Source organism: Phascolarctos cinereus, unplaced genomic scaffold (assembly GCF_003287225.1).
Source record: "Phascolarctos cinereus isolate Bilbo 61053 unplaced genomic scaffold, phaCin_HiC Scaffold_2;HRSCAF=192, whole genome shotgun sequence".
Classification (NCBI taxonomy): domain Eukaryota; kingdom Metazoa; phylum Chordata; class Mammalia; order Diprotodontia; family Phascolarctidae; genus Phascolarctos; species Phascolarctos cinereus.
In genome coordinates this window covers 322259896-322283928 of record NW_027555625.1, presented here as the reverse complement: position 1 = coordinate 322283928, position 24033 = coordinate 322259896, and the positions used below count along the sequence as shown (strand labels likewise).

Genomic DNA, 24033 nt, shown 5'->3' with positions numbered 1-24033 from the left:
TGCCTCCTCAAGAGTCAGAGGAGATCCTGGACTCCACGTGGAGCACTTGAGCTCAGGAGTTCTAAGCTACAGTAAGCTAAACTGATCTGTTGTGTGCACGAAGTCCAGCACCAATATGGTGAGTCCCCAAGAGTGGGGAACCACCACGCTGACTAAAGAGAGGTGAACCAGCCCAGGCTGAAAAAGGAGTGGGTCAAAGTTCCTGGACTAATCAACAGTAGGATTGAGACTATGAGTGGTCCCTGTACTGTCAGCCTGGGTGACATGGGGAAACCATATTAAAAAAAAATACATATATATATATATATACATATATATATATACACACATACATACATACACACACATACATATACATATATGTATATATATGTATGTATATGTATGTGTGTGTGTGTGTGTGTGTGTGTGTATATATATATATGGATATTACGCTCCTGTTACATAAAAAGCCACACATCTATACTGGCTCAGCCCCAGGATCCATCCAACCAGTATTCTAAGGAGGACTAGAAAGTACATCACACTTAGAGTACTAGGACTGAATTTAAGTCCAAGTCTTGCTAATTTAATACTCTGGAATGAAAAGCTATGTAGGAGACAATGAAGTCAGCATACGAAGTCAGCATGATGAGCTTCATGCCAAAAGACCTGGGTTCAAGTACAGGCTTTGATACTCATTTACTATGTGACCATAAGCAAGTCACTCAATTTCTCCAAGCCTCAGTTTATCTATCTGTAAAATAAGGGTCGACATACTTGCTCTGCCTACCTCATAAGTTTACTATGATTAAAGAACTTTGTGAAAAAAAAAGTGATATGCTTTAGAAACATCTCTGGCAGGGACAGCTAGTGATATGTTGTGGAAGGATGTGGCTGTTGTTCTCCATGACGTTGACCTAGACATTTAAAATTTAACTTTAATTCTGGCAGTAATACTGATACTCCTAAACTTTCTTACTAGTGCTCCCATTCTACTTAATCATCATACCCGCTCTCATCCTGGCTCTGCCCCTTCCTACCTTTAATTCCGATCAGTCATACACTTCCAAAAGAGCCATACTCTAGTTCTCGTTAGTAGCCTAGAGCTGTAGGAGTGTGTGGTGTGTGGTGTGTGTGTGTGTGTGTGTGTGTGTGTGTGTGTGTGGCGTGCTCAAGTGCATGCATGCGTGTTGAGTTAGGCAGAGCATTCCATCCCCTTTTCCTGTTATAAACATTCACTGGCATGTCAGCACACGTTATTATGTGAGCCAATTCCCCCTAGTGCATAAAGAGAACTGGGTTTGAATGCATTTGTGTGGATATATTTTGTCATGCACGGGTCTCAGCTTTATCTTCAAACTTTAGATTGTGAATTTTTTGTGGACCTGAGGATATCTTTTTAGCTTAAAGTGCATATAATATAGTAGGACAGCACAAGGTACATAATGCTGTTGAGCATTAAAAGTTGCTTGTTTTACACAACATAATGAACCAGAGGGCCTCCCCGACTCCTTTTTCTTCTCAGGTCTCTGCCCTTAAAGAAAGGTCTGAAGTGAGTTCTTCTGCCTCTCAGGTTTCATTCTCTGCCCCTTCTTGTTCTCCTTCCTCCTCCTCCCTCTTCTTCCCTCCCCAAATGTTGCTATGCTATATTGCACTACTGGATGCACCACCCAGTTTAAGAGCAAAGAAAAGAAGTTTGATGGGAGCACGGCTGGTGCCTTCATGTGTGGAAGCCAGGTCTGAGGCCAGCTTAGAGCCCTCTATTCACACTCCTCAGATATTTATATCAAGAAGAGAGACAGAATGAGGCAGTCTGGCCCAGGTGACATCACGGCAATAGCTATTTCACTGAATGGAAAGGAATAAACATTAATATGGTGCCTACCATGTGCCAGGCACTGTGCTAAGTACTTGACAAATATCTCATTTTAGTAGTTAAAGTAATAGTTACACAAGATACAAATAGAGGTTGGAGGGAGAGATGCAGGTCGATGAAGGCATTGAAACAATTTACTGGCTCATAGCAAAGTTCAAGTGAATGACAATGGAATGTCAATATCTGGGCTTTCTGTAATTGAGAGGTCATACAGAAGGTTATCAATAAATGTTTGTTGAATTGAACTGGATTGAACCACACAGCAATTAAAGAAATGATGGAGAAAACATTTAGTTCATGTACTAACAAAACACACGAACTAAAGCCCTCCTCTGATGCCTTATCATGAAGTAGAGTTGACCCTGGCTTATCAAAGCCTGGCAGAGCCTATGTCCCAGCAGGTTCTATCACTTTGGGAAAATTCCAAGGACAGGACTGGACCAGTGATGGAACTTGTGTGTCTGCTATCCAATGACCAGTCTAAGTTAGGAGAGGCTCATTCCCAGATTGGCCATAAAGCAGAGCTTCTTAAAATGGGGTTCATGAACTTAAAAACATATTTTGATAAATGTATTTCAATATAATTGGTTTTCTTTGTGATTCTATGTAATTTATTTTATGCATTTAAAAACATTCTGAGAAGGGTTCCATTGGATTCATCATACTGCCAGAGGGTAAATGTCACAAAAAAGTTAAGAATTTTTGGGATAGTGTTTAATTGTTCTGACTAATGCAACTCTCAAAGATAATAATAATAGCACCTTAAGGTTTGAAAGGTACTTTGTATCCATTATCTTATTTGATTCTCACAAAAACTTTGAGAGGTTAGTACTACAGATATTATTATGCCCATTTTACAGATGAGGAAACTGAGTTTGAGAGCAGTCAAGTGAATTGCCCAAGGTCACATAGCTAGTATCTGTGACAGGCTTCAAACTCACACCTTACCTGACTCCAAGTCCAATACTCCATCCATTATAGCAGGCTGCCTCTCATCCATTAAGTTATAGAGAGGTCACGATCTTCATCAGCCAAGGGATATCTACATTGACAAAGTTATGGATCGTGGATGTATTGAGAATGTGGAAATTTTAGAAGCAGTGCTGAGAACAGAATGATTACAGATCTTTTACTAACATACTCATAAAACAGCCCAATGAAGACCTGAGTACTAATTACAAATGCGACATATGTCCCTGGAATGAAAATCAAGGATCATTTTATAATAGGAAGAATACATAGGAATAGTAATAACTATGTGCACTTTGTATTATTTTGATATTACAACAATGAGAAGCCACTTTTGCAGTAAGACAGTGCAGGCTGGTAGAATTGATCAGTAATGCTGATCACAGTTTGACGCAATGAGGCTTAAGAATTGGGTATACTTTGCAGATCTACAAAAAATTCCACAGCAAGTTCAGACTTGGAAAGAAGCTTCAGATTAATAAAATTTATGTGTTCAAAACTATGTCTATCTAGGGCTGAAGAAGCAGGGCATACTATAGTTAGAGGTATGTTCTTTTTATTCAGGATGGAATAGTTGCTGCTTAAAACATAGCCAATTACCACATAATTTTCAAAGAGGAGTTCCAGGAACATTTTAAGCAACGGCAGTTTTACTGCCATTGAAAGGCAACCCGGTGATTGTCTTCTTTCTGTTGTTCCTTCCATCCTTCCTCCCTCACTACCTTCCTTCTTTCCTTCTTTTCTTCCTTTCTTCTTTCCTTCCTTCCTTCCTCCCTCCCTTCTTTCAACAAGAATTTAGTACAGAGGTTCTTACCTACAGTCTGTGAATGTGTTTTTAAAAAACATTTTGAAAACTATTTCACTGTAATTGGTTTCCTTTATAATCCTATGCCTTTTATTTTATACATTTAAGAATATTATTTTGATAAGAAGTTCGTAGGCTTCACCAGATTATCAATAGGGTCCATGACAACAGGGTCCATGGCACAAAAAAGATTAAGTCCTAATTTACTAAGCACCTACTATGTACTAGACACCCTGCTGGACACTGAGGGTTCAAGACAAAAAAGAAACAGCTACTGCTCTCAAGAAGCAAACATAGTAATAGAGTGGAAACATGGACACTGAGAAGTAAATGCAAAACACATACAAGTAAATATAAATTAATTCCAGGGGAAGAAGGGACTAACAAGTGGGAGGGGAAATCAAGAATGGCCTGGAGTAGAAGGTGGCACTTGAGCTGAGCCTGGGAGGGAAATCTGCATTTGAGAAGCCGAATGAGAAGGCAGTACATTTCAAGCTCGAGGGATGAGCTTGTATAATGGCACAGTGATGGCAGATACAAGGTTGTGGATAGGGAACATCGAGGAGGTCAATTTGGCTGAAGCACAGACTGTGTGAAGAGGTTGTTATTGTGGTTCAGTCATTCAGTCATGTCTGACTCTTTGTGACCCGGTGGACCAACTGTCAGTGGGGTTTTCTTGGCAAAGATACTGGGGTGGTTTGCCATTTTCTTTTCCCGTTTTAGTAGGGGTTAAGTGACTTGCTCAAGATCACACAGCTAGTAAATGTCTGAGGTCAAATTTGAACTCTGGTCTTTCTGACTCCAGAACCGGTGCTCTATCCACTGTACCACCTAGCTGTCCCCATGTGAGAAGAGGAATGCTGTAGTGAGCTAGGCTAGCTCTTCAAGAGTGAGGCTTGTTGCATCTTCCCCCTCGAGTTTTCTGGGTACCCCTGAGGGGTTGGGGTATCTTTCTCTAATGCCCTCAGCTTGAGCTCCCATTCTGGGTGTGTTTCCACCACCACTATTAACCAGTGAGTGACTGGCACCCTAGTTCCATGTAATGAAGTAACATCAAACAGTTCCTAAGAAGGGATAGTTACTTTGAAGATATAGCAATAACAAAGGTATCAACATTCTTCCCCATCTCCAAGGTTATCTTCTCCCTTATTCCACTTTGATCTACTGTGAGAGTGAGCTCAGACTTAGCATATTTTCTAAATAGCATTGGTCCATCAACTTCATGCCAAAAATCCTCAGTGAGACCTGTCTCAGGCAGTGCTGGCCTGGGTCCCAAAGGTTGCTTTTCACTCTTAAAATCTTTGATACTGAACACGAGGCAAAACTCAGCATGAATTTAACTTCTGGGCTCCTGCCCTCTCAGGGGATCACTCCCCTGACCTGTGGAAACTTGTAAAGTTGGAGCCTCCAGACTGGTCTCTTTCACCTAAAGGGAAAGAACAAATACCAGGCCTATATTTATGGAGCTCCATATTGGCCTGACAGGGACAGGACCCAAGGCCTCTCTCCTTAAAGGGATGTCTCTTATTAAACATAGTTACAGAATGTCTATCTACGGGTGGGGAACCTGTGGTGGGAGGCCACACCTGGAGGCAACATGTGGCCCTCTAGGTCCTCAAGTGAGGCTCAGTCCACACTTGAAGACTGAGAGGGCCACGTGTGGCCTCCAGGCTGCGGGTTCCCCACCCCTGAGCTATGCATTTTCTAAGTTTCTCCCAGGCACTTTCATGACTCTATAGGAAGCAAGCTTCTCAGACTCTTCTATGTGAAGGAATTGTATCAGTTGAGAACTCTGTGCGTATGCCAGACCCCCCCCCCCATTACACCTGAAAAAGTAGGAGAGCCAGAATATAAAGGGCTTTACATGCCAATAGAAGAACTTTGTATTTTAGTCTCTAAGCACTAGGGAGTTACTGATTCTTCTTGAGCAGGGGAGAAAGGGTGAGACCTATACCTTAGAAACATCAATTTGGCAGCTGTGTATAGGATGGAGCAGACAGGAAAGAGACTTAAGGCCGGGATAGCCAAAGCAATGAGGTCCTTGTTCCATTACCAATTTTGTTACTTTGTAATCCTTTATATTGAAGATAATTATGCTTAATAAAAAGTGCTAATGCTGTGTGAGAAAGAATAACTGGCATGTAACAGGACAACATATTTTTGTGATAGGCCTGGATCACTCAGACACAAGCTCAAGTGAAGGAGCACTTAAAAATATGAACATAAAATAAAACAGAATGTCCCATGCTGCTGAGGAGGCCCAAGCCACTATGTGCAAACATCACTGATACAATGTGTCATTGGACCTTCTCTTAGCTCCAGGGATTTTCTTTAGCTCATCCTCCTCTGCAAGTTTCAATTAAAACCCCACCTTCTACAAGAAGCCTTTCCTGACCTCTCTCAATTCCAATACCTTTCATCTCTTAACTATTAGCTATTTATCCCATAAATAAGCTTGTTTGTATTTAATTGTTTGCTGTGAGCTGCCATGAGGGCAGGGGCTATATTTTGCTTCTTTTTACATTACTGGCACTTAGCATAGTGCTTGGCACAAAGTAGGCACTTAATAAATCTTTATTAACTGTTTATTGACTTTTAAATTAATTCATTAATAAAACCATTTAGTAAGTTCTATCTCCATACAAAGCATTGTGGTATTTGAGGCATGATCCTTGCCCTCATAAAGCTTACAATTCAACAGTGGGCAGAAGCCATATATATAAATGCACAATACTATATATGTACTACTAATAGTGCAGAATAGCCTATAATAAGTGAACAAGAAGGAGACAAAGCAATAAATTATTAAGCATTTATTAAATGCCTGCTGTATACTAGACTGCGAAGTACGACAAAGTGCTCTAAAAGATCTAAGGAAGGAAAGATGAAAAGATATAGATACATATCTATATATACACACACAGGTAGGTAGGTAGATAGATAGATAGATAGATAGATAGATAGATAGATAGATAGATAGATAGATAGATAGATAGATAGATAGATAGATAAGCTATATAGATAGACAAGGAAGTCACCAACCAACCTAGATTATAAAAATACAAGCAGATGGAAGATGGAAGAAGTCAGTCACCAGGCTTTTCTAAGAAAGCATGATATGGTGAATAGACATCCAGCCTGGGAACCAGGAAGACCCACATTCCAGTCCTGCCTCTGACACATACTATGTATATGGCCCACTTACCCTCTTAGTGCTCCAAGCCCTGCTCTAAAACCATATGTTTCAGAGAAGGTGCTGATCTGCTCTGGCAAAAAGAATTTCTTATCTGGAGCTTCTTATACCAATGAAATCAGAGGTCCAGTCCCTCTCTCTATGTGTTAGGTACAGGAACACAAAACCAAAAATGATACTTTCCCTAACCTCTATGACCTTCTATGCTGTCAGGTAAGGCAACACACACACACACACACACACACACACACACACACACACACACACACACGATGATTAACATTTATATAGTTCCTACTATGTGTCAAGCATTGTACTTGCACATTTTACAAATATTACCTCATTTGATCCTCAAAACAACCTAGTGAAGTAGGTGTAATTATTAGTCCCATTTTACAGATAAAGAAATTAAGGCAAAGAGTGAATTTTTTTAAGTGACTTGCTCAGGGTCACACAGCTAGTAAATCTCTGAGACTGCATTTGAATTCAGGTATTCCTGACTCCAGACTCTATCCACTGGAGGGGGAGGCAATAGAAGCTGGGGTATGTAGCACAGGTAAGATCTCAGGTCACAGCTAGTACCTGCATTTAGCTTTGAAGGAAACTAGGGGTTCTAAGAGGTGGTGGTGAGAAGAGTGCATTCCAGAAATGGAGCCAGTCTATGCAAAAGGGTCTGAGATGGGAACTAGAATGTCCTATGTGAAGAATAACCAAAAGGACAGTTTGGCTGTACCAGAGAGTGCATGAAGAAGATTAATGGATAATAACCCTTGAAATGTGGGTTGGAGCCAGGTTGTACAGCATTTCAAACACCAAACAGAGCTTATATTTGATCTCAGAGGTAACAGGAAGACACTAGAGTTTATTTTGTAGTGGAGTGATGTGCCTGGATCTGGGCTTTGGGGATATTACTTTGGCAGTTGTGTGGAGGATGGATTGGAGAGGGGAGAAGGGCTGAGACACAGACCAATAAGGAGGCTATAGCAATAGTCTGGGAGAGAAGTGACAAGGGCCTGCACTAGGGTCATACCCACATGAGCACAAAGAAGGGGACAGGTGTGAAATAAGTTTGGTGAAAGAACTGACAAGACTTGGCCATTGTTGGGATGTATGGGGTGAAGGAGAATGAGGAGCTGAGGATGACTTCAGATCTGTAAACTTGTGTGCCTAGGAGGATGGAAGCATCCTTAACAAAAATAGGGAAATCAGAAGAGGGTTGGAAAAACGTGACATGGAAAAGAAAACGATGCTGTTCTACAAGCTTCAGGTCTATACCTTTAACTATCAAATCTAGAACAAAGATTCCCAAATCTCCATCTTAGACCTACACCTCCACCCTGACCTCTAGGCCTGTATCTCCAATTGACTGTCATGCATTTTTTTAAAAAATTATTTTTTCCTCAATTACATGCTAAAACAATTTTATACGCATTTTTTTAAAGGTTTTACATTCCAAATTCTATGCTGTCCCCCCTATCCCTGCCCCCTCCCTGAGATGACAAGCAATTAGTTATAAGTTACACATGTGTAATCATGTGAACTGCCACACATTTTAAATTTAATTCAACAACCATTTATTAAGTACCTATCAAGTACAAATCACTGGGTTAGGTACTGAGTAAGATATAAGAATTCCTAGATTACAACTTAATGAGGACTTTCCACCTGGATGTTCCACCACTGCCTAAACTTAACATGCCTAAGATCAAAGTCTTCATTCCCCTCCCCAACCCTATCCTCCCTCTCCCCATTTCTGTTAATGGCTCCACCATTCTCCCAGTTACCCAGGTTTGAAACTTCTGATTTATCTTTGCTCCCTCACTGCCTGCCTCCTTATATCCAATCAGTCAATGATTCCTGTTGGTTCTTCCTATGAAATGTCTCTGCTATTCATCTTTCTTCCTTTTAGTCCCCATTCTTGTGCCCCTAGTAAAAACTCTTATTGTCTCATATTGAGACTACCTGTGATTCCCTCATAGTTAATCATCAGTAAATATTTATTAAGTGCCAACGATGGGCCAGGCACTGTGCTAAGTATTGGGAATACAAATATTAAAAACAAAGACAATCCTCCTGCCCTCAAGGAGTTTACAATCTAATGGAAGAAGACAACAATTGGTCTCCACCTTTTAGTCACTATACATTCCAATCTATCCTACAATATAGTAATGTCCTTCACAAATTACTGTTCCTAAAATAATACTTAGGCCATGTTACTCTCCTGTTCAAAAACTCTTAACAGCTATAGAGTAAAACCCAAACTTCTCAACTGTATTTTAACTTGCCTCTCCTCATTTCAGCCCCAGTCTTACCTTTCATTTCCCTACTACATGAACCTTACCTCTTACTACCTCTTACTCAACCCCTTGTCTCTGGCTAAACTAGGTGGCACAGCGGATAGAACTCTGGACTTGGACTCAGGAAAATTTGAGTTGAAATCCTACCTCAGACACTTAATAGATGTGCGACCCTGCGCAAGTCACTTAATGTTTGTTTACTTTAGTTGCCTCATTTATGAAACAGGGAAAATAATTGCACCTACTTCCCAGAATTGTTGTGAAGATAAAATTAGAATATTTGTAAAGTGCTTGGCACGCAGTAGGCTCTGTATAAATGTTAGCTATTAAATAATTCGAGCTCCTCTGTGAGAGCAGTGTCTGTGTCACATCTGTCTGTGTCTTCAGTGTCTAGCACAGGACAGCAGACACACTAGGTGGTATGCACAACAAACCACTGTGGGTTAAGTTAGATTGGTTATCTTCCCTGAACCTGCTTAAGTTTTCTCACCTCTTTGCCTTTGCTTATTCTGCTTCCCAGACTTTGTCTTAGTTCAATTCCCTCTCCTACAGAACTTCCAGCCCACAGTCATGGCCTCATAAAAGGGTCTGTTAGAGGTCCTCATCACTATTCACTTGAAAACATCCCCTTAACTAGTCTCCCTGCCTCTAGCCTCTCCTTCCGATCTATCCCTCACACTAATGACAGATTAATCTTTTTTAAAAATTTTTTTTAATTTTAATTTTTTGGCTCAGCGATGGGGTTAAGTGATTTGCCCAGGGTCACACAGCTAGTAAATGTTATATGTCTAAGCCTAGATTTGAACTCAGGACCTTCTGAATCCTAGGCTGGTGCTCTATCCACTGCACCACCTAGCTGCCCCTCAGATTAATCATTATTAATGATGTACAGATGTGATCATGCCTCTCTTTTGCTCAGAACTCTAAGAGTTTAAACTCCTTAGCCTGGCATTCAAGGCCTTCCAAAATCTTTAACATCTCTATCATGCCTTTGCTCACTTTGTCACCTGTGCCCAGAATGGGCCTCCTCCCACTCTGTTGAGTTCCTATTCATTTTTAAAGACCTAACTCAAATGCCATCCCTTCCATGAAGCAGAGGGCAATCCTAGATAGTCTTCTCTGGGTTTTTATGATCCTGCTCTCTCTTGGTTCTCCTACTTATCAGATCACTTCTTCTCAGTCTCCTTTGCTGGATCATTGTCTAGATGATGCCCCCCACAACTGTGGATGTTCCTCAAGGCTCTTCTTTTTCTCTGTATACCATTTCCTTATGACCTCATCAGCTTCCATGGGTTTAATTATGATCTCTATCCAGATGACCCATGGATTTACATAACCAACCCAGATAATCTCTCTCCTGAGTTCCAGTTCAGCATCAGCAACTGCATACTTTAAAATGGATATTCCATAGACTCTTTTAATTCCCTATATTTAAAACAGAACTCGTGATTTTCCCCCTCAAATCTACACTTCCATGGAACTTCTTTATCTCTGCCAAGGACATCCATGTTCTTGTAGTTCTCCCAATTTCACACATTGTCCTCAACTCCCTAGTATCACCTCACATATTCAATTGGTTGCCAAATCTTGCTGTTTCTACTACAACATCTCTTGGATACATTCCCTTCTCACTATTCACACAGTCACCATCTAAGTTTAGGCCTTCGTCACCCTTCACCTGGAATATTCTGTGGCCTCCTAATTGCTCTCCTTGCTTCACACCTCTCTCCACTGCAATCCATCCTATACATAGCTGTCAAAGTGACTTTCCTTAAGCACTGATCTGACCATCTTGCTCCTCTACTTAACAAACTATAGTGGCCACCAGGGTCAAATATAAATTCTTCTCTGTGGCTTTTAAAACCCTTTACAACCTGATCCCAACCTATCTTTCCCACCTTCTCGTACATGATGTCCTTTCTAGACAAACAGGCCTCCTCTCTGTTCCTCACACAGCACTCAATTTCCTATGTTCAAGCCTGGCAATCCCCATAATCCATGGAATGCACTTTGTCCTCATCTCCACCTCACAGAATCCTTCACCTCCTTCAAGATGCAGCTCAGAACCTCACTCTCATGAACTAATCAAAGGAGAAACTAACATATCCACAGACACTCACACACCCACAGACACAAATACATACACACATATGCACTCATTTGGATATAGAAATACATTTCACTCAACAGAGAAATAGGAGGCAAAGGAGAAAAGGAGTGAGGAAGAACTAGAGAGATAGTAGACTATGGGATGAATTAGTCCTAAGCAAAACAAATTCTAAGGCTGTACAAAAATATTTATAGCTTTTTTTTTTTGCAGTAACAAAGAAGGGGCATCTAAAGGGATACATAAATATGATAGAATACTATTGTGCCATAAGAAATGATGAAGGGGATGGTTTCAGAGAAACTGGGGAAGACTTGAATGAACTGATGCAGAGTGAAGTGAATAGAACCAAGAGAACAATTTATAAAATGATGACAATATTGTAAAGACAATCAACTTTGAAAGAGTTGGGAACTGTGATCATCATAATGACTCTCCATGAATTCAGAGGACTAATGATGAAACATGCTACTCACCTCCTGATAGATAAGTCAGAATGCTGGATGAGACATATAGATAAATGGATAGAGATAGATATCTGTCTTGATACATTATTTCTATCTCTATCTGTCTGTTTATACATACATACATGTATAGGACACCACCAATGAGGAAATTTATTTTGCTTAACCATGCATTTTTATTAACAGGAGTTTTGTTTTTCTTTTGTTCTCAATTTGGGGATGGGATGGGATGGAAAGGAGCGAAGCAGATTTTCGCTGATTGAAAAAAAAAAATTTAATTTAAAAAACAATATGCAGCTCAGGTTTCACCTCCTACATGAAACTTTTCCTAATCCCCTCAATTGAATCAACAAGTATTTATTTAGTGCCTACTATATGCCAGGTACTGTGCTAAGTGCTGAGGATATAAGTAAAAAGAACGAAACAATCCCAACTTGCAAGATAACATTCTAATGGAAGAGAAAACAAGTATACATCAAATATCTACAGCATAAACATACAATTACACAAATATATACAAAGCAGCTAAATACAAGGTAAGGTGGGAAAGAGGGCACTAGCATTTGGGGAGATCGGGAAAGGTTTTATGCAGAAGATGATGCCTGAGCTGCATACTGTATTTCTAAATCCCTCCTCCATAGTCAGCTTGTTCTCATTATCTTGTATTTATTTTGCATTTATTTTTTATCTATTTACATATTAAATGTTGTCTCCTCTCATGGCATGCAAGCTCCACAAGAGCAGCAACTGTTCTACCTTTTGCCTCTGCATCCCCAGTGCTCAGCATAGCTCCTGGCACCTCGTAGGAGCTTAATATAAATGCTAGTTGACTTATTGATCTTGTGATCAGAAATGATCATGCCTTCCTTGTTCTTCCACATGGTACATTAGTGCCTGCTGTTCATGTGTACATATTGTGTTTTATTTGATTGTCTGATTTAAGGCAAAGAGGTCCTGCTCATATGTATGTGTCATGGAAAGAGTACTTACTTGGTTTAGAGGCAGAACTTAAGTTCAAATTCTGACTCTTCTACTGTTTCATCAGGTAAGTTGTTTTTCCCCAGTCTGGGCCTCAGTTTCCCCATCTATAAAATGTAAGATTATTCCAAATCACTAATAAGAGAAATGCAAATTAAAACAACTCAGGTTTTACCTGACACCCAGAAAATTGGCAAAGATGATAATAATGGAGGTAATCAATAATTAGAAGGATTGTAAAAAGACAGGCACATTAATACATCCTTAGCAGAGCTGTTATGGCCCAACCACCCTAGAAAGTAATTTAGAATTACACTAAGAAAGTGACTAAAATGTCCACACCATTTGATTCAGAGCTCCCACTATTAGACATAAACTCCAAGGAGGTCAAAGATAAAAACAAAATTTCCATAAACATCAAGATATTTATTAACATTTTTTTTAACATCAAGATATTTATAGAAGAATTTTTTGTATTACAAAGAACTGGAAACAACGCAACTGTCCATCAATTGGGGGATGGCTTTACAAACTGTGGTACATGAATGTAATGAATATTACTTTGCTGCAAGAAACAATGACTACAATGACTACAAGAGAAGAAGCACGGGAAGACATATTGCCTATAGCAAAGTGAAGTAAACAAAATTAGGAAAACAACATACACAATGACTACAATAATGTTAAAGGAAAGAAAGATAATAGAACAGAATGCTATGAAATTACAATGACCCAGTGTGTCCCCAAAGAAGAGATGTGAGGTTGTGGTGGGGTACTACAGGTGAGGAATATTGCGTATAATGTCAGAATTAGATGACATATTGGCTGGTTTTGCTGAATTTTTAAAAAAAAATTATTATAAGGGATGAGTCCCTGGGAAAGGAAGAGATGTGAAGGAGAAATAGTAAGAAATGTAGGTGATGTAAAAATGAAACATACCAATAAAATTTTAAAATATATATAAGGGCTCTACTCCGAGGCTGTTTCTACCTGTGAATCTATGATATTTCTGAAGTTTGTCCAGCATGAAGACATCTGCAATTATTGAGCAGAAAGGTGGCAAGGGCTAAGCCAATGAACGTGAATTAGGTTACTTAAAATGTATGAAGTCGGAGAAAAGTTTAACATCAGCTAAGAGAAAAGCTGATGCCCCAAAATGATAATGGAAAGATTTTAAAATGTGGAGAAAGTGTCTCAAACAAAAATTTTAAATCCCTCTTTATTCAGAATGGAAGTTTTATTTTTGTTTTTGCTGTTAACAATAACAGATGTTACTAATAGACTAAAACCTTGCTAATTTGAAATGCATGTGAACAGGAAAAAAAATGGCCCATGAATGAACAGGATTCAGATTACTTCTATTTTTACTGAAGAAAAACAGGGTATCTAGTAGGCTAGGGTAAGTCAATTGCTTTAAATTACATCTTACTTTGAATAAACATACTGGGTTTAACAACTTTTCTATTACCAACATTTAAGAAATACCCAGTTGGAATCAAAGGTAAACACCTGCTCCAAAGAGAGCAAGCAGACAAAGGAAAAGCTCTCTAGCAAATCAGGGCACACTACTAAGATGCCAGGCCACTAACAGCTTCCAGGACTGGCATGATGCTGTGGATTCTCAAAGCCCCACCCAAGATGTTTAAGTCTGCTTATAGGATTGAAGACTCCTTGGAGCCAATGCCATATTCCTGTCAGGGTTGGGGGACCCACTGGACCTAGGAGGAAAGGCCATCTGGCTCATCCAGTATTAAAGATGTCATTAAGAGTAGCCAACCTTGTAAAGCTGTACAGGGCTGAAGCACAATATTTTGTGAGTGAGGTCTTTATACTGGACATCAGCATAGAGTGGCTGGCATCAGTTACACTGCCAGCCACTTGCTGAGCTATGGCTCAGCTGTGTGGGGGTTCAAGTCTTCCTTCTCCACAGCTGCACCCCACCATTTACCCATCTTCTCATCTGCTTTTCCCGCTATTCTTCCTCTTCTTTGCTTCCTCCTCATCCTCTCTCCTTATTTTTTTCCTTTCCTACCCTCCCCCATTTCCTTTTCTCTTTCCTCTCCCTTATTTGCGTTTCTCTTCTCCTTTTACCCTCCCTCTCTTTTGTTTTTCTGTTTTCTCTTCCCCCTCCCTCCTCTGCTTCCCTCCTGTCCCCTCCCTAGTCTCTTGTTTTCCCTTTCCCCTGCTTTTCTCTCTTCTCTTTTCCCCTTCCTTTTCTTGTTCATTTTCCTCTCCTTCCCTCCCTCCAGAATCTCATTCCGTGCTCTCTCTCTGGTCCTCCCCCAGGCCCAGCTCCGAGGGTTGTGGGCGGGGATTTTGGTCCCGCCCCGCATAGGGGCTGGATCCCCGTCGGGCTGGTCACGCTGCCCTCTCCCTCCCTCTCTCTCTTTTTCTCTCTCCTCTCTCTCTCTCTCTCTCCCTCCCTCCCTTCCTTCTGCAGGGCCGGGGGTGCGCAGCCCGCTGGGGGAGGAGGAAAGGAGGGGGAAGGAAAGGAGAGAAGAGGGAAGGGGGCGACGTTGTCGCGGGGGCGCCGGGGAGGCGCGCGGGGGGCGGTGCGGCCCCGCTCGCGGGCCAATCAGCGCTGCTATCACATCCATGCAAATATGAGCACAATGGAGCGAGCCCATCACTCGCCCCTGCAAGCAAGCTTGAAACGGGTTGCCGTCTGAGCGATGGCCGCCGCGACCAATGGCTTTACGTCGAGAGCCGGGGAAGTCCAATGGCGTGGCCGGGGAGGCGGGCCCGATCCGGGTTAGGGTGTCCTTGCAGGGTGTCTGAGCTAAACTTCACCAAATAATAGCTGTTTGTATTTTGGCTGCTGCAGGAGCCATTTTAGGTAAGTTCTTCTCTTAACTTTTTATTTTCCGCCCCGGTCTCCGCGGCCCGGCCGTGCCCGCCTGTCCAGGATCGCACCCCTCGGGTCCAGCCGGTCTGTCCATATGAATGAAGCCGGGAGGAGCGGGGCTGCGCGGTCGCCGGGGGCCGGGCTGGGAACGGGGGCTGAGAGCAGGGCCAGCCGCGGAGCGAGCGAGGGAGGGAGGGAGAGGACGACCGGGGAGGGGGAGGGGAAGGGGAGGTGGCGGGGGGGAGGGGAAACGCGGGTGGGGGGCGAGCCCGGCTGGGCCTCCCTGGGCCGGGCCAGGCCGCGCCGCGCTCCCCCTCCCACGTCTGTCCGTCAGGCAGTCGGTCTGTCCGTGGCCTCGCCGAGGCCGTCAGGAAGGTGCGCGCCGCTGTCCTTGGGAGCTGGCGCGGGCCCCGGCTGCGCTGCGGGGCAAGACCCTCCACCTGGGACTGACTCCCTCCCGCGTGGGCTCCTAGGCTGGCAGGAAGGGGGGGGCACCCACGGGACCCCGGAGAAGTTGCTCCATTCCCCTGCAGTATTGGGGGGGGGCCCAGGTAACGATGTCCCTCCTGCGCTTTCAGGATCCCCAAGCGCTTTTCCCGGATTGTCATCCCCGCGGTCCCGCAGCCGGAGAACCAAGTTCTCCAGCTGCTGCTGCCCCCACCCACCTTTGCTCACGCGTTGGCTGGGGTTCCTCTCTGCGATGGGGAGCAGTGATTAGGAACCAGCATCCGAGATAACCCAGAGCCAAGTTTCGTATCCTGTGGGGCTGCAAGCTTTTTGAGGTGCGGGAGAAGGGGGGAGGATGAGAAAAATGCACTCTTCTGGGCTCTTCTTTGGGTTTAAGTTCTAAAGGTGTCACCTCCGAATTTCCCAGGGAATGCATGGTGAATGATTGGCAGGCTCTTGCATTTTTCAAGGTGTTCAGAGGAAATCTCCCCATCGAGTTTGAGTTTTCAGACACAATTTTATTTGAACTAATTGGAAATACGTAAGTCGGCACTTAAATGTGTGTGCATAAAGTCGCAGTTATGATGAATGTGACTGGGGTTTGTGTAGTGCAGTATCTAATTAGGCAGTGTAATTCAATTGTGAGTTTGTAGGCCTCTGTTCCCTAAATTGGGGCCTGTGGACCATTAGTAGTCTGGCTAAGGCTCCTGGTGAAAGCTTGGCATCCCGAATTTCCATTCCCTGGGGATTCTGTGTGTGTTGCCTTACTCACCTGCCTCTTGGGGATACCCTGCTACTCTAATATCTGCTGCATATTTGTGGAGCTCCGGGACATTGATATCAGCTGGAAAAGAATAGAGAAGTTAAAATCAAGAAATTACACATTTCTGGGCAATTGGAAAATTGTTTAAGAACTTACTTCAGTTTCTCTTTTTGTGTGTGTGTGTATGTATGCGTGTGTGTATGTATGCATGTATGTATAGGATAAGCACTGGACCTATGATGTCTTTGCTTTGGGGAACTCCCTGGTAAGGGGAACTTCCTCTACCAATGCAGGTCATCATCTTTTCTATGATTTTTAGTCTTAACGTGGGGATTTCAGGGGGTTGGTGAACTTGGATGGGGAAGAAAATTTCCTTTTTATTTTTTTCTTACCTCTAACTGAAACTTAGCATTCCCTTCACCTGTGAATGTAGGCAACAAACATAATTCTGAGAAGGGGTCTGTACTCTTTACCAGGCTGCCAAAGGGGTTTGTGGCATAAAAGAAACCTGTCTGAAAAAGTTAAGTCACATAGCCAGCCCAGGATCACACAGCCAGTATGTGCCTGAGAAGGGACTTGAACTCAGATCTAGGCTTCAAAGACAGATGTCTATGCCAGACTCCTTCTTTGTATATGGATACCATCCTAACAATCCCCAACTGGAGAGCCATTTTCATATTACATATAGTCCTTATAAAGGTTCTTCGAGTGGACACAACTGTATTTCCAATGAATGATACAGTTCAGTGGCACCAGCTTCTTTTGCCATGTTGTATGTTTTCAAATATATAGAAATGGAAAAAGCCTAAAGGTTATTCTAGTCCAGTTCCCTCGTTTTACAGATGAGAAAACTGAGTGCAAAATACAGTACTCTTCCTCCCATACCACAAATATGTGTATGTGTGTGTGTGTGTGAGTGAGTGACTGAGAGCGAGAGACACAGAAACAGAATGTATTTAAAATCTGTGCATGATAGAAGTTAGGCATGAATCTTTAAGCTACAGTATCATAGCTTGGTTTATCTTATCTGAAGTTGTAGTGTCAGAATTGATGCTTGCTTATGATCAAAGGCCTGAATAAAATGTAAAATAGCAAAATAAGTTTAAGAAAAATAGTTTAGGAATACTTTTTTAGGGCAGCTCATAGGATGATCACAAACCCTCTATTTAAAAAAAACACCATTATTGATTAGTAGTATATTAAAGGCCAGATTTTTTCTAAAAGTAAAACTCATTGAACAATTATTATTGCTGTGACAGTTTTCCCTACTACGCCTTGGGGTGTTTTCTCCCCTTGTGGACAGAGCAAATACAGATATTATGAAATAAAAGTTATGGTATGGTGCCATCACATCTTATACAATGAAGGTATCTCATAATAAGCTATTAAACAGTGGTATTGCAAGGTACTTTAATCACCTTTACTCTTGTTCTTTGGTATTCTGATTTTTGAAAATAATAAGGTAAGACGTGGAAGATGTTAAAAGATCAGACAGTAAAAGAGACAGAATTCCTGACCTAACACTTCTGAATTTACAGATCTTTTGGTAATCATATGTCTAATGCTTATTGATTTGCCTTTCTGATGGTGACTTTAAATAGTTTTAAAAGTCTACAATAGTGTGTCTTTGTAGAAATCAAACAGTTTGAAATGTTTCCCACGTTGTTGTGGATGACCAATCAATAACAAAATGCTTCTAGGGTACAATATTCTATAGGTCTTGTCTTTGATACATAAGCAGAAGTTTTTGTGAGGCATCTTTAGGTGTTTTAAGAAAGTATCACCCTACCTCAGTGCTAACACCAGAGGTGATTTGAATCAGCAACTTAGAGCATTGTGAGGATTATAAAGAGTAGATGTAGGTCTCAAATAGCTTGATACCATTGGGCTCAGAATATTTCCTATTTGGGGAAACAAATGGTATACATAAGTTCTGTATAAGTTTGACAGTATTTTAGAATTCAGGGGATCTGTGTATACATCCTGTTGGTTTGGGAGGTCTTGGAATCTCTGTTTATAATTCCATTCCTCTATACAGAGCTTCAGTTTAGTAACGTGTTTTGACGTGTACATTGAATTCCAATTCAGTCCACATATTTTTTTTGTTCCAATGAATTATTATTGAATGTGACTTGAAATATGTGATTAGGGGCCATTTTTAAAAAATTTATGAGATTTTTGGCTTTAAAGAGATTTGATTTGTGTCTTTTTGGTATATAAATCAAAGGCCTGTTTATAGCATATCATATTCTAACAGCAGCCACGTATAACTAAACTTGAGTTCAGTTAGAAGACCATTCTTTTTTTCTTAGCCAAAAAAGTCATTTTTGAAGGACTATTAGGACTTTGTAGTAAAGAAGGAAGACTGGAGTAATCAGATTTCCTTCTACTGGACTTTTTCTTCTCCAGTGGCTATTTACAAGGAGGAAAACCATAAAGACAATATTTGAAAATTTTAGGAAAACCAACAAGCAGTATTTCAAGTTAATTTTTATCTGTTAAAGCAAGCATGCATACAGGTATAACCCAATAAATAAAGTATAATTTCTAAAACATATTAATGGATCATTATTTCAATTTTGAGGAGTTAAATAATACAATTTCAAAAAAAATTTCACATGCTTATAGAATTTAGAGAGGGAAAAGAGATTATCTAGCCCAGCGTCCTTATTTTCCAGTTAGGGAGTCTGAAGTCCGGAGAATAAAAGTGACTGTCCCAACGTTACACAGGGAATAAGTAATAGAACTAAGATGAGAACCCAAATCTTCTGACAGCAAAACCAATTACTTCTGCTACACTATGCTTCCTCAAATTTGTATTAAATTTTCTAATAATGCAGCATACTCTGACATATATATATATAGATATAGATATAGATATAGATATAGATAGATATACATCTACAGTTTGAAACTTTCTATCCCATTGCTTGCACTGGAAACATCCATGTGTTACTTTTATAGGGTCAAGTTGTTAACTTCTAGTTATTTCTTTGGTTTTGCGTTATTTGTTCCTGTCGCAGAGTAGGCATTTAATAAATGCTTGTTGATTATTTGACCAAAGTTATTGACTTTTAGAAGGTGCAGTTCGTCACTACCATAGACTTCATGTATAAAAGAACCAGCCTATAGTTTTGTACTCTGTCTCTGTCAGCTCCTGTGGTTATATTGACCTTTTGTCCATATTAAAGTAGTAAGTCATTTCTTCATAATTCTGGTGTTTTACTTAAAGAAAAGCTTTGTAGTGATTTGAGGTAGGCCTCTAGGGTCTCTTCTTAGCAGTCTTGTATAGGCCTATCCTGTTACTGGTGTTACTCCTGCTTGTTATGGCTCAGGAGTCTCCAATGGATCCTTTTTGTCTGAGCCATCCCCTAAAATTCATCTTTTGGTTATAACGGGATTTCTTTCCTATCTTTGTTCACAGAGCCTGAAAGGAGAGCTAGGACAGGCTAACTCAGGATTAGGGAAATACTAGAATAGTCCTGGAGGGATCCCAGGCTCTGGATCTTTGCCTTCTCCCCACTGCTGATGTGCATGGCAGCTGACACTTCTTGAGCTTTCCCTTCTCCTAAAAGATGAACTAACTAAACTCCTTTGTCCATGTTGTACTGAAAGCTGCTTAATTTTGATAATGCTTGATCAGATGCCTGGGTTTGTTTTGTTTTGGTGATGTTTAAGATGATTCTATGGGAAATCCTCAATTTTTCTATTCCTTTAACATCAGCGGAAAGTAATTCTACAAGCATTATCAGTCAGTATATTCTGCTAAATGAAGATACCCTTGAGAGTTTGTCTAGATGTGTATATGAGTTCCTTTTATAGAATAAATGTATACACTTCTAAATCCATTTTAACACAGAGCTTCTCTCCCCCACCCACCAAGAAAATTTTTATACAGATATTTTTACAAGGGCTCAGTTACTTGAATAGTTCAGGCAACTTTTTATAGAACAAAATTCCAGTACAGTAAGGGAATTATGGTAGTCTCTTGGAGTGGGTTGAAGTGGGCTTTGACCTATAGTAGTTATAAAAATCTGTTTGTCAGTCTTGCCAGTTGAGAAAAAATTATTGGTTCTGAGCAAATTTCTTGTTTGTCATGATGTACACATTGATACATCTGGGCTTTAGTCGGTTTGGAAGCAGGGCATAAGGATATTTGACTTACTACGTACTAGTAAAGAAATGTATCTGGACTGTGCTTGCTTTGGTTTCAAGGAAATCATTATTAGTATTAGAAATTCATCTAAGGATAGTTCTAAGTTGATAAGTTGGGCCCAGATCAGAGGTTTTATTTACCAAATTATATTTCACAAACAGATTTATTAATGGAAACTAGTTGAAACACTTTTTATAGTATTGGGTATCTGAAACCCAACTATGTTGCATTCAAGTTAAGGAGTTCTTAGTTAGCCTACTGAAGACACCCAAAGGAATCAAATCCGTAGTAACAGTTGGGTGTACCCTGTTTTAAGCAAATCTGATAGGGAATCACTTTAGTTAACTGATATGTGAGGGAGTAAGATATTCTGGTTAATGGAATTTCTGTCAACATTTATTCCTTGAGAGGAAGTGAAAGCAGAGGAAGGAAGTAGAAGAAATTGTTTTTATTTATGGTCTCTCACATACCTATATGATTGTAAGAATGCTTCAAAGGGGGAAAAGTTAAAAATGAGATTTAAAATGCCCCTCCCCCCCTTTTCCCCATAACAGGAAGTTAGGGTTTTTTCCATAGTTGGAAATAAGGAAAAGACAGGATTTGGAGAGTAGCCATGTGAATAACCTCAAGGTATGATTTTTAGCACTTTATATAACAATTTCTGGAAATGCTTCTATGTGCATCTGTGTCTTAAAAAAAATGGATACTACTGACATATCTACTGATATGCTTGAAGAATTACTTTCTACCTTCACTCCAGAAAAAAAGATCTATGAATAAATTTGATTTACTCCTCACAGGGCTTTTGGAAAAAAAATTGTTCAGACCATAGTTCAAAAGTATTAAACCATGACCATGGTAGGTCTTCTGTAGTAGGCATGTTTATATGATGACAATAGTTATTCTTTTATTTCTGGCTGTAATTAATAATTCTTTCTTATTGGTGTTACTTAAAAATTCTGGTAAAGTTTTTGGGTTTTTTTTCATTGGCAACTGGAAATCAGTGAGGTAGGTTGCCTTTGGGATTTTTGATCATCTAAAGCGTTTCTGGGCCAGAAGACTGTTTTAATGGCAATTTTTGCTTTTTCAAGAAGCCCAATATTTTCATGGACTCTTTTTAACAAATTTTAATTCTTCAGACTTTAGCACTTTGTCTCATTTGTCGTAATAAGTGGGTAGATTTCTCATAGGCTAGTGAATCAGTAAACAGCATTTATTAGAAATACCACTAGATTTATAAACTAGGTACTGTACTGGTACTGTGAGGTATCATGGGATAAAAAAGCACAATTCCTTATTTAGGAGTTTAGAATTTAACACATTTACAGAGGTTTGATTCCAAAATTATTAGAGTTTTATGATGTTAACCTTATCTGCACAGCTGCCGTTAGTTCCAGGAGTTACCCATGCAGCTTGGCATGTAAAGTACTGAAACAAGTTCGCTCACATAAAAAAATCAGTCTCTGTTTCTTTATATTCACAACTGCTATACTTTACCTGCCTCTTTGCTACTGAAACATTTTATTTAACTGGCCCAGTTTTTAGAAGACGCTCCCCAGAAAGATTCCTATTGACATATGCAGCTGTTAGATTATTGATGTAGCAGCTACTTTCATTTTAAAAATGTTATATCTTAGCATAGTAGTGTTTTAGTTAAGTATAAGAACTTTAGTTTCTCCCAAATTAAAGCTTCTTTGCTAACTCTCAGTTTCAGAATTTTAGAACTAGAAGGGACCCTTTTGATCTGCACCAATTCCCTCATTTGACAATAGAAAATAGAAGTGTAATGTGCTTGTGACTTGCATAAGGTCATACAAGTAGCGAGTGGCAGAGCTGGAAACAGAACCCAAGATGACTGATATGATCTAATGCAACTTCCTGTTCATTCTATTCTACTACTTGTGACTATGTTTTCTGCCAGGTCAAGTCTCTGCCTAAACTTTTCTTTAGGAGGAAGCATGGGTAAACTGCGTAGTAGGATGGTAAGGGAAATGGCTAATTGAGGAAAAAAATCTTTGCACTTAACTGTCTCTGATTAGGGTTTTATATCTAAAACATACACAGAATTGACACAAATATTTTAAGGTCAAAAGCCAATAAGTCAAAGGATATGAACAAGCAATTATTTACAGAATTGCAAATTCTGTTAACAACCATGCGAAAGATTATTCCTTATCATTTGTAATAAGAGAAATGCAAATCAAAACAATTCTGACAAGTTGAGAAAGATGACAAAGTATGGAAATAGTTGATGTCAGAGGAGCTGTGGAAAGACAGGCACACTAATGCATTGTTGATGGAGCGGTGAATGAGGCTAGCCATTCTAGGAAGCAATTTGGAATTATGCTGAATTAGTGAGTGAAACATTCACTCACTTTGACCCAGAGATCCCACTGCTGTCCTGTACCCTGAGGAAGTCAAGAATAAAAAGAAAGGTCCCAAAGATCCACATACATGAAGATATTTATAGCAGTACTTTTTTGTAGGACAAAGAACTGGTAGCATTGTAGATACCCATTGATTGGGGAATGGCCAAATAACTTATGACGTAAGAATACGATGGAATATTACTGTGCTTTGAGAAACCATGAATTTGATGACTATAGAGAAGCATGATGACTATAGAGAAGCATGAAAAGATTTATATGTACTAATGCAAAGTTTAGTAAGTAGAATTAGGAAAACTATGGACAATGACTATAACAACGTAAATGGATAGAACAACAAAAAACAATAGAAACCTAAATGTTTTAAAATAATAATGACCAAGTTTGGTTCCAAAGAAGATATATGAGAAGGTAATTCTTTTCCTTCTTTGGAAAGGTGAGGGCAGAAACCATGGTGTGGAAATCTGCATATAACATTGGATTTGATTGGTATGTTTGTATAGTTTTTTCTCCTCCCTCTTTGAAAAAACAAACAAACAAAACTTTGTTATGAGGGCTGACCTTTGGGGAAGGGAAGGGGAAGGGAAAATTGGGAAATATAGTGGATGTAAAAACAAAAATTATCTATAAGGTTATTTTTTAAGAGCCTCGTTTTCTTTAGTCATGTGACCTGGGCTCAAACTTCACTTCTGATCTTTATTACATATGTGATTTTGATGAAGTCACAACTTTTCTTGGCTTTAGTTTCCTCATCTTTCAAATCA

At 40.2% G+C, this 24033-nt stretch overlaps 1 protein-coding gene across 6 annotated transcripts in view; it reads left to right on the top strand.

Annotated features, from left to right (window-relative positions):
- The first annotated feature begins 15399 nt into the window (after positions 1 to 15399).
- CHD6 (chromodomain helicase DNA binding protein 6) overlaps positions 15400 to 24033 on the top strand; it is a 183841-nt gene continuing 175207 nt past the window's right edge. For 4 of the 6 annotated variants that reach the window (XM_020998890.2, XM_020998891.2, XM_020998892.2 and 1 more), the window contains exon 1: positions 15400 to 15507. The gene's annotated coding sequence lies outside the window, so the exon portion shown is untranslated. The remainder of the gene's footprint in view (positions 15508 to 24033) is intronic. The other 2 variants (XM_078150234.1, XM_078150232.1) reach the window with 1 other exon arrangement.